At 44.8% G+C, this 15926-nt stretch overlaps 1 long non-coding RNA gene across 6 annotated transcripts in view; it reads right to left on the reverse strand.

Moving 5' to 3' along the window:
- Window positions 1-2169: 2169 nt before the first annotated feature.
- The window catches only part of LOC101686830, a 30248-nt gene continuing 16491 nt past the window's right edge, over window positions 2170-15926 (reverse strand). For 2 of the 6 annotated variants that reach the window (XR_001179042.2, XR_001179041.2), the window contains exons 2-3: window positions 15100-15876; window positions 6037-13354 (exon numbers count right to left, since the gene is read on the reverse strand). This is a non-coding gene — a long non-coding RNA (uncharacterized LOC101686830). Of the gene's footprint in view, window positions 3428-5164; window positions 5368-6036; window positions 13355-15099; window positions 15877-15926 lie in introns of those variants that run through there. The other 4 variants (XR_001179043.2, XR_006604327.1, XR_006604329.1 and 1 more) reach the window with 4 other exon arrangements.

The following is a 15926-nucleotide window of genomic DNA, read 5'->3' on the forward strand; positions in this document are numbered from 1 at the left end:
CAACTCTCAGAGATTTCCTTGCACGCAAGGGGTGCAGTTGTCTGCCTGTGGTCTTCAAACCAGTATTTGATGAAATACACAGTGTTAAGACTTTCTGGTCTGTGCTCTTTGGCAAGGGGGCGGATAAGCAGCTCCCATCAGCCTGCAATATTGCTTCCCTGCCTCTCGCCTCCAGGCTCCTGCCACCCTCTAAGCCTTTGCTCTCTGCCACTCCTCCCCGCTTTCGTTTCATCCCACTTTACTGTACTATAGATTCCCTGTGATCTATGGCTCAGGGCTTGGCTCTACATGTATGAAATTGCTCTTTGATCTTACTCTTACCTTTTGAAATCCAATTATAAACAAAATACTGACTTTACATGGCATTTCATTTGAAATGCATTTTATTTTAATCTGAAATATGTTGCCTTTCTCCGTGAAAATAAAATAAGGCATTTTGCTCCACTTCCTGTATATTGGTAAAATGTTCTAAAATTTAAGTTTTCCTTCAGATTAACATTAACCAATCTAACTTGCTAATACTGTTTTGGAATGTTAATATTTAAACATTTTCCTCATGTTTGTTACTCATATTTAAACATAATTCTCATATTTAAACATTTCCCCATGTTTCCTCCTTGAATCATAAACCACCATTTACCAAACCACACTTTGTTGCAGAGCAGTAAATTTTGTCCGGGGTGAGAAGGGGCAGGAAGGAACACAGAGACTGCAAACTAGTTGCTCTCAGTTTAGGGCACAGCAGGGACTGAGCCGGATACAGTTTTACCAGCCGTCTCTGGATTGCCAGAAACACTCTTGGATAGTTGTTTTCATTAACTTCAAGATAATCCACTTCTAGAGTTCAGCAAAAAGAAACATATAAAGACAGTATTTGCTGGTTACCACCAACCAAGTTCACATATCCATTTTTATTTGAAAATCTCTTAACTGAAAATAATCCGGTTTCACAGTTCCCAAAATACCACTTTTACACCTCTCACACACTCTCTCTTCTTTTGGCATTTTAGTCCTGACTTAGAAAATTCCCTTAATAAAATATTCAAAAGATAATATAAAAACTAATTTAGTGCATTGGTTTTTTTTTTTTAAGATTTTATTTATTTATTTGACAGAGAACACAAGTAGCAGAGAGGCAGGCAGAGAGAGAGAGAGAGAGAAGCAGGCTCTGCACTGAGCAGAGAGCCCGATGCGGGGCTCGATCCCAGGGTCCTGGGATCATGACCTGGGCCAAAGGCAGAGGCTTTAACCCGCTGAGCCACCCAGGTGCCCCAGTGCATTGGTTTTTAACATAGAATTAATTCACTCCTCGTCCACAGAATAGATGGAGGACAGTAGCCTTGAATGAGCACAAAAGGCTTCCCCTCATTTTGGTTTTATTTTAACACTGAGATACTGCCTGACAGGAACTAGGTGAAATCATCCTAAGTGAGGAAATAGATATAAAGAGGCCATCTGCCCCGGAAATCAACTTGAATCCAGGAATAGTCAGTGGTGACCCAAACTCTTTATGTTTCCTGTCTTTCTTGTGGCCAGGATATCTGGTACCAAAGTGTGACCTGAGCTTCCCAGCGGAGCACAGAGAAGAGCCGTGGGGAAAAGGACGGAATTTCCAAATGAAACAAGGGTTTGGCTTCAAGATAAGGTGAATGTTCACTGGATATAAGAAAGAAACAAAAAGTCAAAGCTTTGAGATTTACTTAGGGGTTTCTAGCATCCTGTTACTGGTTTAATACAGCTTTTCCTCCCCCTCACTTTGTTTCCCCTTTGAACAGGGAGACATTTTCAATTTTCATTTATTCTCTCGGGTTTTAAGATCAGGAGAGACCCAGAAATGTACCCACAGCTATTTGGTCAACTAATCTTTGACAAAGCAGAAAAGAATGTCCAATGGAAAAAACAGTCTCTTCCACAAATTGTGTTGGGAAAACTGGACAGCAACAGGCAGAAGAATGAGAATGGATGTCTTGTAGCATACACAAAAATTCAAAATGGATGAAAGACCTAAATGTGAGACATGAAACCATGAAAATCCTAGAGGAGGGATGCCTGGTTGGCTCAGCCCATTAAGCATCTGCCTTCGGCTCAGGTCATGATCCCACCATCCTGGGTTCAAGTTCTGCATCAAGCTCTTTGCTCAGTGGGGAGCCTGCTTCTCCTTCTGGCTGCCGCTCCCCCTGCTTGTGTGCTTTCCTTCTCACACACAAATAAAATACTTAAAAACAAAATCCTAGAGGAGAACACAGGGAGAAACCTCTTCAACTGCAGCAACTTCTTGTTAGACATGTCGCCAGAGGTGAGGGAACATACTCAAAAACGAACTATTGGGACAACCTCATCAAGATAAAAATCTCCCGTGCAGTAAAGCAATCAGCAAAACTAAAAAGCTGCCTACAGAATTGGAAAAGATATCTGCAAATGACATATCTGATAAAGGGTTAGTATCCAAAATCTATAAAGACTTACCAAGCTCAACCCCCAGAAAACAAATAACCTAGTTAAGAAATGGGCAGAAAAATATGGACACTTTTCCGAAAAAGACATCAGATGGCTTACAGATACATGAAAAGATGCTCAACATCACTCAGCATCGGGGAAATACAAATTAAAACCACAATGAGATGCACCTCACACATGTGAGAATGGCTCAAATCAACAACACAAGAAACAAGGTGTGGACAAAGGGCAACTCTTCCTGCACTGTTGGTGGGAATGGAAACAGGTGCAGCCACTCTGGAGAAGAGTTTGGAGACTCCTCAGAAAGTTGAAAATGGAACCACCCTAGTCCAGCAACTGCACTAGTAAGTATTTGACCCAAAGGTACCAAAACACAAATTCGAAGAGGCACCTGCCCCCTGATGTTTACAGCAGCATTATCAGCAATAACTGAACTATGGAGTGAGCCCAAGTGTGCATCGACTGATGAACGGATAAAGATGTGATACAAACATAGGCGCATGTGCGTGTGCGCGCGTGCCCACACACAGGAATATTACTCAGCCATCAAAAATAATGGAATCTTGCCATTTGCAATGACAGATGGAGCTACAGTGCTAAATGAAGTAAGTCAGAGAAAGACAAATACCATATGATCTCACCCATATGTGCAATTCAAGTAGGAAAACAGATGAGCATATGGGAAAGGGAAAGAAGAGGAGAGGGAAACAAGCCATAAGTGATTCCTAACGATAGAGAATAAACTTGAGGGTTGATGGAGGGAGGTGGGGGAGGGACAAATGGGTAATGGGACATTAAAGAGGGCACTTGTGATGAGCCCTGGGTGTTGTGTGTAAGTGATGAGTCACTCCATTCTACTCCAGAATCCAATATTGCACTGTAGGTTAAGAGAGAGAAGCTTCTTCAAAGCACAAAAAACCTGGGAACGCCAGATCCATTCACTGTTACCTTTGTGTAGAATGCTGTGGTTCTGTTTAAAAACAAAAATGAAAAAGAAATGAGAAAATTAACCTGGAAATCACAAGATTTAGCAGAACTAATAGAGCATCAGACCACTCTGTACAGATGGAACCCTGAGAAGTTCACCCTGGAGAGTCTCTCAACATTGGTCTCCCTGAGCATCAGGGACTCATTCAGGAAAGGAGCCTCACTAGGGCCCCTGCTGTGGGAAAAGCTTCCTTAATTCAGACCTTCATAGACACCAACATCTCCCGACAGAGGAGAGACCCTGTGAATGCAGTACACTTCATGGAGAGCAGTCTGACGGTGTGTTTAATGAATCTTAAAATGTTTTTCCTCTTTGATCAAGCAGTTCCACATCAGAGAGACTATTCTGAAGGGGAAAAACAAAACAAAATAGGAACAAAGCCCTGAACTGTAGTCACAAGCACTGCAACCGACTCTTGCTGCCACCACAATGCAAAATCACTTTCTTCTGGGCTCCCATGGTACTCTGTTTAGACCTTATTTTTAGCACTAAAAGTCTGCCTTAACTGGGTTAGTTACAATCATACTATGACCTGTGTCGTCTTCTGCCCTTTCAACATACGTACATCAACATCACACACACTGACTTTGGAGTTCTACAGGGTAGAGAACATGAATTATTCACCCCTCAAGTTCTGTATACATAATAAACAATGTTTGTAGCAGTGAATCAAGAAAGGTGTGAAATACTCTTGAAAATGAAGAATCTAGGCCATTGCGTGGATAGGCCTCACTATACTTGGGAGCGTTTTGAAAAGAGGAAAAAACAGTGTCCACCTCGTAAGTACTACAGAGATTAAGTAAAATATATTTAAGTGCAGTTTCCATGCAAATTAAACTTTCAATAAATAGCACTGTGTTTAATTTTGTTAAAAGATCTATTTATTTGAAAGAAAGCAAGCACACAAGCAGGAGGGGCAGGAGACAGTTTCAAACAGACTCCATGCTGAGCCCAATGTGGGGCTCCATCTCATGACCATGAGATCACAACCCTGAGACCATGACCTGAGCTGAAACCAAGAGTCAGATGCTTAACCGACTGTGCCACTCAAGATTAATTTCTAATCTCTATTTAATGATAAAAGCACTTAAGGCTATGAGTTTTCCTCTAAGTGCAGCTCTGGTTACTCACCGTAGTTTTAATATACAATATTCTCATTGATCATTTCAAAATAGCTTGTCATTGCAGTTTTTATTTCCCCTTTTAGCCAAGAGTTGGTCAATTTGTGAAGAAAATTTTCCTCTAAGAGTTTTTTCCTGCATTGATTAGAAAATGAGGTTCATTCTACTCTTCTTGAAAAATTCATTTAGGTTTTCCTGTCAACTTAATAAAGCTTGTGAAGTATCCCCAAGGCCCTAGAAAACAAGGGTTCTATTTGTGGAACACAAATATTAACTCTTGGACCTCTCAAGTATTTTTGTTGCTTTGGAAGCACTCTTGGTGCTTGTGTAAAGGGGAAGCAAGGAAGAGGAGTTCAGGTTGCTTCCCCTTCTGCCTCCTTAAGGTTTTTTTTCTCTCTCTCTTTTTTTTTTTTACTTCCTCTTCCCTTGTTTAGAGATTTTAAAAATAAAACAATTTTATGGACTTTATATTGCAATTCTTTTTTTTAAAGATTTTATTTATTTATTTGACAGAGATCACAAGTAGGCAGAGAGGCAGGCAGAAAGAGAGAGGAGGAAGCAGGCTCCCGGCTGAGCAGAGAGCCTGATGCAGGGCTTGATCGCAGGACCCTGGGATCATGACCGGAGCTGAAGGCAGAGGCTTTAACACGCTGAGCCACCCAGATGCCCCAATACTGCAATTCTTAATAGCTCTAGCTATTAAACTAGTAGTAAGAACGGAAGGCAAAAGGGTCTTGGAGAGGCTTCATCCCTTTCTCCATCTCTGACAGTCTTCCCAAAGATGCCACCGCTGTTTGTCTTCTTGAAAGGAGAAAAAACCCACACGGACCATGTTAAGAAATTTTCAGTTGTGACCTTTCAGAATTTGCAAGGATTCTTTCACTGTGTTGTCTAGAGTAAAATCAAGGAAATCAGGGAACAGACTGGTGACTGGGCCTCCAAGGGGCTCATGACATGGTGGGGGCACAGTAGAGGCAAGGGTGAGACACAGCACCCCTAGCCCTCCTGCACATGCAGTCATCTTCACATTCTTGAAGAAATGTACAAAGGGCACTCCAGGAAACTATGATCTTTAATTCTGAAATGAGTACTAGTCCTGAAATCCTCTCTCATTTCTAGCTTAGTGATCTGGGCAGAATAAGTCTGACCCCTGCTATCTTGGTCCATTAGGGCTACTGTAATTATTACAGCTTAGGTAGATTATAAACAACAGAAATCTCTCCCTTCTTAAAAGGTTCTATTTTGGGCGCCTGGATGGCTCAGTGGGTTAAGCCTCTCTACCTTCAGCTCAGGTCATGATCTCAGGGTCCTGGGATCAAGCCCCGCATCGGGCTCTCTGCCCAGCAGGGAGCCTGCTTTCCCCTCCTCCTCTGCCTGCCTCTCTGCCTATTCATGATCTTTCTCTCTCTCTTTCTGTCAAATAAATAAATAAAACCTTAAAAAAAAGGTTTTAAGTAATCTCTATGCCCATTGTGGGGCTCAAGCTCACAACCCTGAGATCAAGAGTCACATGCTCCATCGACCGAGCCAGTCAGGCACCCCAGAAATTATTTCTAATCCTCTGGAGACTATGAGAAATCAGGGTGCCAGTATGGTCAGGTGGGTGCCCTCTTCTGGGTTTCAGATTGCCAACCTTTGTGTCCTCACATGGTGGAAGGGACTTGGGAGCTCTGTAGGTCTTGTATATAAGAGCATCACTCCCATTAATGGGGCACAAACATGCAGACCATAGCACCTGGGTACAATGTATGTATGTATGTATGTGGTTCGGGCAGCAAGATTTTCTAAAGCTCCACAAATGATTCTTTTTTTAAAAGATTTTTTAATTTATTCATCGGAGAGAGGGGGAGAAAGAAAGTATGCACAAGCAGGGGGAGCAGCAGAGGGAGAGGGAGAAGCAGGCTCCCCGCTGAGCAGGGATCCTGATGTGGGGTCAATCACAGGACCCTGAGATCATCACCTGAGCTGAAGGCAGTCGCTTAACCAACTGAACCACCCAGGCGCCACCTCCCCAGATGATTCTAATATGAAACTGAAGACAAGAACCACTGAGCTAAACATTAATTTGCAGAATGGCCTAAGAAACTTGGAAGGAAGCAACAGGCCTCCAGGATCTCCAAAGAGACTACATTTGCAATGACTGCTAAGAGAAATGAAAGAGGTGGGTGTGCTCTGCTTGAATGAAGGTCACTATAAATCAAAGGTCAGGTTGCATTTCCTGTGATGTCTTTATTTTTAACATTAGATTAAGTGTGGTAGGTTAAAAACAGCCACACATTCTTATTACTTGAGAGGGGGTTCCTAGACCAACCTTAGTGACATGCTTAGACAACAATGAATTGGAAGTGACTTTCTGGGACTACCTAAGAAGTCTTAAAGCTACTGCCAGAGGCTTCCTGGAGAGCTATCTCTGGGAACACCAGCCGCCATTTAAGAAGGCTGATTATTTTGAGACTGCCGTGCTGCGAGGAAGCCCAAGCTATGCCCATAGACAGAAATGGATGTGCAGCAAACTCTCGCTGTTCCAGCCAGCCCCGCCCAGGCACACCACACACAAGGGAGGAGGTCACGTGGATATTCCAGTCCCAGCAGAATAAGGGGGAGAAGAAACAAGCAGTCACCCGCAGAGAGCCAGCACTGAGGCCCCAGACCCATAACCCCAGTCAATCACAGCCGTTCTAGCAATCTCCAGACACAGGAGCCACCCCAGGTGGAGCTCTAGTCACGCAGCAGACATAAGTTGTCCCTCCTGCATCCTGCTCAAAATCTTGACCACAAAATCATGAGAACAAAAACGTTTTTATACCACTAGCTTCTGAGGTGTTTTTATGTAACAACAGTATGCATGAATAGTCACTGTACAAGAGTCAAAGAACCAAGATGTATACAAAGAAAATGAGGAAACTTTTCATCACCTCCTTATTTCACTTCTCATTTTTATAGGTAACAGTTGGCTGTACGTTCTGTCAGTCTCCTTCTGCTGTGTTCACATATATGTATTTATTATGTGCACGTTTTCCCAATTTGCCTTTTAATAACAGTGTGCCTGGCTCAACATGAACAGGGCTTTCTTACTCTGATCAGATGCAAAGTATGCTAGTGTATGGTGCACCGCCATTGTACTTACTACCTCCTCTACTGATGGACATTTTAGGTTGTTTCCAATTCTTGGTTTAATAAGCAATTCCGCAATGGACATCTTGTAATGCAACTTTGTATTTACTCAATAATTTTTTTTTAGGATACTCCCCAAAATAGAATAATTGAATCAAGGGGAATGTGCATTTTTTAGGGTTTTGGCATGGTAAAATATACATAACATAAAATTTACCATTTTAACAATTGTTATGTGTACAATTCAGTGGCATTAAGTGCATTCACATTGTTGTACAACTGTCACTACCACCCATCCCCAGAACTTTTTTCGTCAGCCCAGACTGAAATTCTAATCATTAAATAACTCTCCATTACCCTCCATTCTCAGCCTGTTAAACAAGATTCTACTTTCTGTCCCTGGATTTGACTATTCCAGGTACCTCATATAGGTACAATCAAGGCTGAAAAAGTGAAAAAGCGGACAGGTCCATCGCTCAGCCAGTGTCACACAACTGGTTAACTGTAGGCACCGTATTCTCGCTGAGAATACACACACAAAGTGCCCAGTATATGTTAGCTTCAAGCATAAGTATCACCCATTGCAGTTCCAAGGCTATGATTTTTGGTCTTTTGATCCCCACCACAACTACATCAACCTTGGAAAATGTTTTCTGTGGTCTTTGATGTCTGATTTTAGCTTTGACTTGTACAGTTGTTTTCTATCTACTTCCTGCAGCATGAACTGTTTCCAAATGCTGGCTTTTGCAGATTGTCCTTGTGGATGAGGAATGGGAGAGGGGTACCCACTGTGCTTCCACAGGCAGCCTTAGAGACCACGTGGGAGGGCCCTCTACAGGATGCAAGGAAAGTGACCCCTGAATTGGGCAGGGATGCAGGGCTAGGTACTGCCCTGTGTGAAGGCTCTTGTGCAAATACTCAGGTCTTCCTGGGCAAATGGCCTTTTAGTCATTTCAGCTTATCTCAATCACAGTTTTTAAATTATAGCTTCTGCTCTGTAACTTCAAGGAAGTCAGGACACTGGACCTTATGCTTTCCCTTGTCTGTGTCTGCATTAATCTGATGCCTGCTGTGTGTGTGCGTGTATGTATGTGAATTTAACTCTAAAGGCAGGTCTGTGCTGTTTCTCCAGTATTGGCAAACCTCACACATTGTTTGAAAATCTCATACATGTGTTTCTTTAATGGCACAGTCTGCTTTTTAAAAACCATTTTCCTAATCCTCTACACTGCAGTGAAAAAATATTCCAGTATATGAGGTTTAAGTTTTTGTTATAAAAAATAATGAGCATGGGTGCCTGGCTGGCTCAATTGGTAGAGCATGTGACTCTCAACCTCAGGGAGATGAGTTTGAGCCCCATGTTGGTCATGGAGCCTACATACTTACATAAACAAATAAACAAAGAAATTAATGAGCAACACATGAAAGTCTTCCTCTAACATTAGCTTGCAATATTTTGTTTTGCCTTATTATTTTACACTTAGAATATATTCAGGGACAATGTTTCTTATGTCATAAAATGTTTAAATTGCTCACTGAAGAACACAAAAACATATAAAGGACACAGAGTGAAAAGCACCACCTCTATCCCTAATTCTACTCTCTACAGGTTGCCATGTTATTTTTTGTCCCCCCCTTCAGATATTTAAGTTTTTAAAAAATATTTTTCCTGATATTTACAAACATGGGACATGTTATACTGTAAACATGCTTTTTTCTCCTTACATATTGACTACCTCCTCACATAAGCATACAAACACCCACTGCACATTTTCAATGGATGCGGTACAGTTCATAGAACAGTTTTACCAAAATTTCCTCAGCCAGTCACCTGGTTAGTCATTTAAGCCGTTTACAGTTTCTAACTAACTGACTAGAGTGGCAGGCAAGGGATCCTTTCACAAGAGTGACAAGGATTTGGGTAAGAAGGTGCCCCTCCCACTACCATGGAGGTAAATATAGTCTGGTTATGCTTACCAGAGACTAGAAAGTAGTCTTGATAAGAAGGACTTAAACAGAATATTGGGACTAGAAATACAGATAGACCATCTGGCTGGGTGTTCCTGCCCAACTCCGCCCTCTGGATTAAAGGAAATCTTCCTTTAAGGTGAAACATGGGAAACAATTAAAAAGTACCGGCGGCTTTAACTGATGGGAGGGTCCAGGCCTAGAACTCCGTGCCCCGTTCCACCAGGCGGACTTCAGAAGTCATAAATCCCCTGAAATGACACACGAAACTGCGGGTCCATATGCTTTTTTTCTGAACAAAACCATTATCTCCACTGCCCACAACATTTCCCTGGATTTTTCAAAAATCAATCGCGATAGAGAGAAATTTAAGAATCAGTACCCTAGGGTTCCTGGTGGTTGAAAACCGACAAGACGACAGTGCTGGCGTTGGGCCGAACGGATTCCTTTCACTGCTCTCGCCGTAAGAGGAGACCACCTCACCCCTGCACCCCCGCAAGCCAGGAGACACGCGCTCTGGGGCAGGGGTGCCGCCTGACCTGCCTGTCTTCGCCCCCGCACAACAGGTGCACAGCAACAGGTGCACAGCAGGCACTCGATACTTGCCGGAAACACGACTGAACGAGGTCTAGCGGCTCTTAAAGGGTGAAGGGTTGTGGGCACCCGCGCCCTGTCAACCCCAGGCAGCTGGTGGCCGCATCGACTGCACTTCTCGGCGTAGTGCCCAGGATACCAGAGGCGACCACCACTCCTCCTCCACGCCGGGCGCTGGCCGCTCTGTGGAGACACAGCCATAGGACGCTGGGGTTTCCGACCGGGATCACAGCGCCCCGCTCGGGTGCCCGCTGGGAGACACAGGACCGGCTGAGCCCGCCCACTCACCCTCCGATTGGCTCAGCTCACTCCCCGGCCCCCCTGGGAGATGTAGTTTAGGGCGTCGCGCTCGGACGGACCATGCGGCGTCCGGGGAGCCCGCCTCCTGGCGCGTGGTGCCTCCTGGGGCTCTCCCTATTTCCCGCAGAGCCCGCGGGGCCCCGGAGTCAGCGTGCCAGCTGATCTCGCCCCCAGTGCCTGCCAGCCTACCTGTCGGGGCTCGGCGCTGACACTTCCCTTTTATCTTCAGGCTACGCTTGCCGCAGACAAACCCCGTCCAGCTTCCCCTACGAGGTTGGAGTCGCTTCCCCTACAAGGGACTGCCCCAGGGGAGTTGCCGCCGGGCGTGAGACCCGCGGAGGGGGGTCTTCCTGCCCCCACGCGCGGAAGGAAGCGCGGAAGCAGGGAACCGCGCGCTGTGGGCGGAGGGGACTCAGAGGTCACGGCTGTGCGGAGCCCGGGATCACCTGTCCCGCCCTCGGACGTCGCCCACGGCTAAGCCGGGCGCTGCGCGGGGCGCTGGAGCATCAAAGGACCTAGCTGACGCTGACCCACGGAGCCAGGCTCTTTTGCATACATTACCTCATTGAAATTCCCAAACCGCCCATTTAACTGGAAACAAACTCAGATATCGAGTAACTGGCCCAGGCCACACGCCCTAGATCTTGGGTGTCCCGTTTCTCCCCCCACTGCTAGTAGGCATGACCCAAGCACCCAGGGCAGCTCTGGGACTGGTGAAAACGACGGGGAGGTGGGAGTGGGAGACGATTACGTAAACCGAACCTCAAAGGGTGCAAGGCAAGGGAGAGCACTTGCCTTTCCAGGCACCTGGGTTCTTCTTCGCTAACCTGTAAGCCTTTGGCGGTCAGGGACTATCCTCACAGACAGCCTCCCAAAAGGGTCCCTAGAAATATTGGTAAAACAATCTTTTTTTTTTTTTTTCAGTGCTTTAAATTACAAAACGTTTAAGTACAATAAAAAATTAGAGTAAAATGAATACTCACTTATCCTCCATCTAGATTTAACAATCTGAATCAATAATGTGTATAGCACTTTAGAGGACATAAAGCTTCTTGCTTGGCGTTACCATACTGCAAATGAAACTCTCACTGGCAAACCAATCCAGGAACTATTCTGGCCCAACTACTGTACAACCTCCACAGGTCAAGGCCACCTAAGAAGCTGCCTTTCTCTCCGTTTCCATCCTGCTCAGGAGGTTGGAGGCTGCACCAGAACTTGGTTCGCTCTCAGGAAGCAGAGTTACAAGTATGTTTCTCAGTGGAAAGTTCATTGCCTGGAACTTCATGTTGAGATTGAGACATTAGCCTCTCAAAGTCTCACATTTCTCCCTTAAAATTCAATATACTGGAGAGTGAGGAAGAGTTTGGGTCACAGTGGGAACTGTTATTTCCAGCTCCGGATTAACACAGGAACTCTTTCATGATCTTGCCTAAGACTCTCTCAATAACTGATATATACTACATTTAAATACCACACACCTTTTATCATGATGGTTGTGGGGACAGGACTGATATCCCCTGCGAGGCTAAGCTAATTATAAAATACTTCTTAAAACTCTTTTCTTTTCTTTTACAAAAGTAATACATATGGACTTAAAACATCTCAAAGTGATGCAAAAATGAATGTGTTAGAAAGTGAAACTCTCGTGGAGTAAGAAAGATGAAACCCAGATGTCTGGGCTGTGTGTTACTTAGGATAAGAGCAGAGGTTGAGGTCCCTCTGCTTGCACCGTGCGATGGATGTCATGTTGTTCCCAAATAAGGGCGCACGTACAGTCACGGAGGCACAAGACAGATTTCATAGACACTCCACTACAACTGTTCAGACATTTAAAAGGCATCCCGAGAGCTATAATTGTCTTTTCACATTTCTTCATTAAAAAAAAAATACTGGAACCTCAAAAACTGGAACCTCTTTCAGCTCCTCTTGACCTAGAAATGCCACTACCTTACACGTTCATGCCTCGGAGCGACTAGGTGGCTCAGTCGAGCGACTGACTCTTGGTTTCAGCTAAGGTCATCATCTCAGGGTTGTGAGATCAAGCCCAGTGTGGGGCTCCGAGCTCAGTGGGGAGTCTGTTTGAGATTCTCTCCGCTCATTCTGCCCCTCTTCACCCCAAACTCTGCTTGCATGCTCTTAAAAAAAAAAAAAAAAGCAAGTCCATGCCTCAGAATTTCTCCCTGTTGTGAAAGGTTATCACTGCAATTGCAAAATATCCTGCTTTGGACTGGAAAGCCCCAGTTCCTACCCAATTCTGCTCTTGGTGTGTTAGTCTCCGCTTAAAGGAGTTTCCTGGCCAGTCAGGACAGGGTCAGGGACCCCAGGCACACAAAGGACCCTGTGGTTGTTGCACAACTTCAGTTCTGTCTTGGGAGTGGGAGGCTCCCTGTGAGGTGACTGTGTTACTGCCTTCTGAAATCTTGCACAGGTCTTGATCCCAGAGACGCTCAGTAACACGCTTCTGGCCCAACCTGAGAATGCCACATCCAACATCTGTACCATAAATATGCATGCATTTGGGGCTATCCATTTTTTAGGGAGTATGCTGGATTTGGGGTTCTCAGCAGGATCCAGAAAACTGGATGCTGTCAGCAATTAAACCAAAAAGACTGAGTCCTCTGCAAAATATGAAGAATGTGGACAAAGTGGACAGTAAGATACATTCAACCAAGAAGAACGCATCAAAGCCTTGGTCCCAGCTGGTCACACACAGTAGGGTAAAACACGGTCTGTTCTGCCAGGCATCATCTGAATGTTGTAAATGATCTATGGGAGTGGTCAGAAGAGCCCACTGTTGAGTTTCACTGGACAGCTGGAAAAGCGACATCTGTGGTTAGTGAGGAATGGTAAAATAATATTATTATCATGCACGCAGACAATACTGCAAAGCAGTTAAAAGAGGGAGTTTGAATCCTGGCTCAGTCACTGAGCAAGTCACTAAACCACTAATCCCGGCCCTGAGACCGATGATGAATCATGAATCCTGCCCTGCAGGTGTGTTGTGGAGATTTTAGAAGATACTGGACATAAAGCAAGGCGTACCTGGCACAGACTAACCACCATTGTGTTACCGACAAAACATCTGTAAGCCAAAAATTTCATGAGAAGTTCAGAAAGCTTAAACCAGGGCATGCAAATGATACCAGCTAAGTGACAAAAACATCACCATTTTGCAAGGACCGCTGGAGCAACTGATTGAGGAAAGGATCGTCCACGAATGCTCAAATCATGGGGTGAAAGACTGTAGGAGAACCAGACATTTCCACATTCTCAGGTTACTTATGAATTACAAAGAAAAAATGTCCCTTTACAATGAAGACATCTTGGGCTCCTGGGTGGTTCAATGGATTAAGCCTCTGCCTTAGGCTCAGGTCATGATCTCAGGGTCCTGGGATGGAGCCCCGGATCAGGCTCTCTGCTTGGCAGGGAGCCTGCTTCCTCCTCTCTCTCTCTGCCTGCTTCTCTGCCTACTTGTGATTTCTCTGTCAAATAAATAAATAAAGTCCTTTAAAAAAAAAAACAACAACAACAATGGAGACATCTTAAGCAGCTGAATGTACCTTCAGTCTGATAAAGAGGAAATGATGCACAGATCTAAATTAAGGGACATTCTGCTTGGAAAAGACTTTGCAAAAACACTGACCAAATTTAAAAAGGCAGGGAAGTGTAAAGTGTTCTAGCAGAAACAGACTATAGAGATGTGACAACCAAAAGCAGTGCAGGATCTCTGATTGGACCCTGGGTTGGGGAACAAAAAAACCTGTCAAGGACATTATAAGGGCAATTGGAGAAATTTGATTATGGGCTCCTTATAGTATTAAAATGATGTTAATTTTCCTGAGTATGATAATTGTATTCTATTTTTTTTTAAGATTTTTATTTACTTGACAGAGAGAGACACAGAGAGAGAGGAACACAGGCAGGGGAAGTAGGAGAAGAAGAAGCAGGCTCCCCGCTGAGCAGGGAGCCTGATTCGGGGCTTAATCCCAGGACCCTGGGATCATGACCTGAGCCAAAGGCAGACGCTTCACAACTGAGCCACCCAGGTGCCCCTGTATTCTGATGATTTAAAATAATATCCTTGGTGGCTTAGTGGGTTGAGCCTCTGCCTTCGGCTCAGGTCATGATCTCAGGGTCCTGGGATGGAGCCCCGCATCACACTCTCTGCTCCTGCTTTCCCTCTCTCTGCCTGCCTCTCTGCCTACTTGTGATCTCTGTCTGTCAAATAAAGAAATAAAATCTTTAAAATAATATCCTTGTATCCTTGTTCATTGTACTTAGGGTACGTAGGGCATTTGGACTGATAGCTGATAATGTTTTCAATTCATTACCAAATGGTTCAGAGCGGGAAAAAAAGGAAAAATGAAGTGCTTGCATGTGTGTGTCTAAGAGAGAGAATCAATAAATACTGCAAAGTGTAAACAGCTGGTGAATCTAGGTAACTTTTCTAGGTTTAAAATTTTTCAAAACAAACAGTTGGGGATAAACTCAGGGTATGCAGAAAGACAGAAGCAGTTAACTGGAGGTCTGCTCTCAGCACATATGACTTCTACTAACCTTGGAGTGACTTCTGGAGCCCCACGCTGGGACATGAGCTCCAAAGGACACCTATGTTTTTTTCACCCTTGTTTTTCCACATCCTGGCACAGTGTCCAAAATATTTGTTCAGGGGCACCTGGCTGGCTCAGTCAGTAGAGCAGGTGACCCTTGTTCTCGGGGCTCTCATTCAAGCCTCACATTGGGCACAGAGCTTACTTAAAAACAACAACAAAACTTGTTCTGTAAGAGTGTATGGACAAGCCCCCTCCCTTATGGATATGCCCTCGGGAAGCCAAGAGCAGAAAACAAATAAATCAGGATGACGGTCCCATGCATGCTGTTCTGAGGCTTCGTGATGCTGAAAGTACCAGACAACCGGAACTACATCAACAGGGGTGACACCAGGGCTTGTGTCCTGGCAGTGTCCTTCTGGCTTCACCTCCTTCTGGGTAGGGAAAGACAAAACTTGCAGGGCTGCATTTCCCTGCTCCTCCCACCATTTGCTTTGGAGGGCCAGTAAAATCCCGAGTCTGGAGGAGAACTGGCCAGACTGACGCTCATCATGGTCCTCAGCAGCGTGGGACCAGTGGCTTTGTTCCTGCTTCCCTTCCCCCACATCACAGGAGAAGAGGCATCTGACTGCCTGCCCAGGATCAAGACTCTGGAATCTAGCCCCAGTCCCTCCTTCACATACTTACCTGTGGCTCTGCAGGGCAGAATGCGAAGGTGATAGCTGGGGCGCTGGAGGACCATGTGGCTGACCTTGAGCCCTCCCAGCTGTAAAAGCCTCCAAATCTGTGAGAAAGAGAACGCAAGTGTCATCACTGGGAACAAACAAATGATGA

This window comes from Mustela putorius, unplaced genomic scaffold, assembly GCF_011764305.1.
Source record: "Mustela putorius furo isolate JIRA1106 unplaced genomic scaffold, ASM1176430v1.1 tig00004007_pilon_pilon_pilon, whole genome shotgun sequence".
Taxonomy (NCBI): domain Eukaryota; kingdom Metazoa; phylum Chordata; class Mammalia; order Carnivora; family Mustelidae; genus Mustela; species Mustela putorius.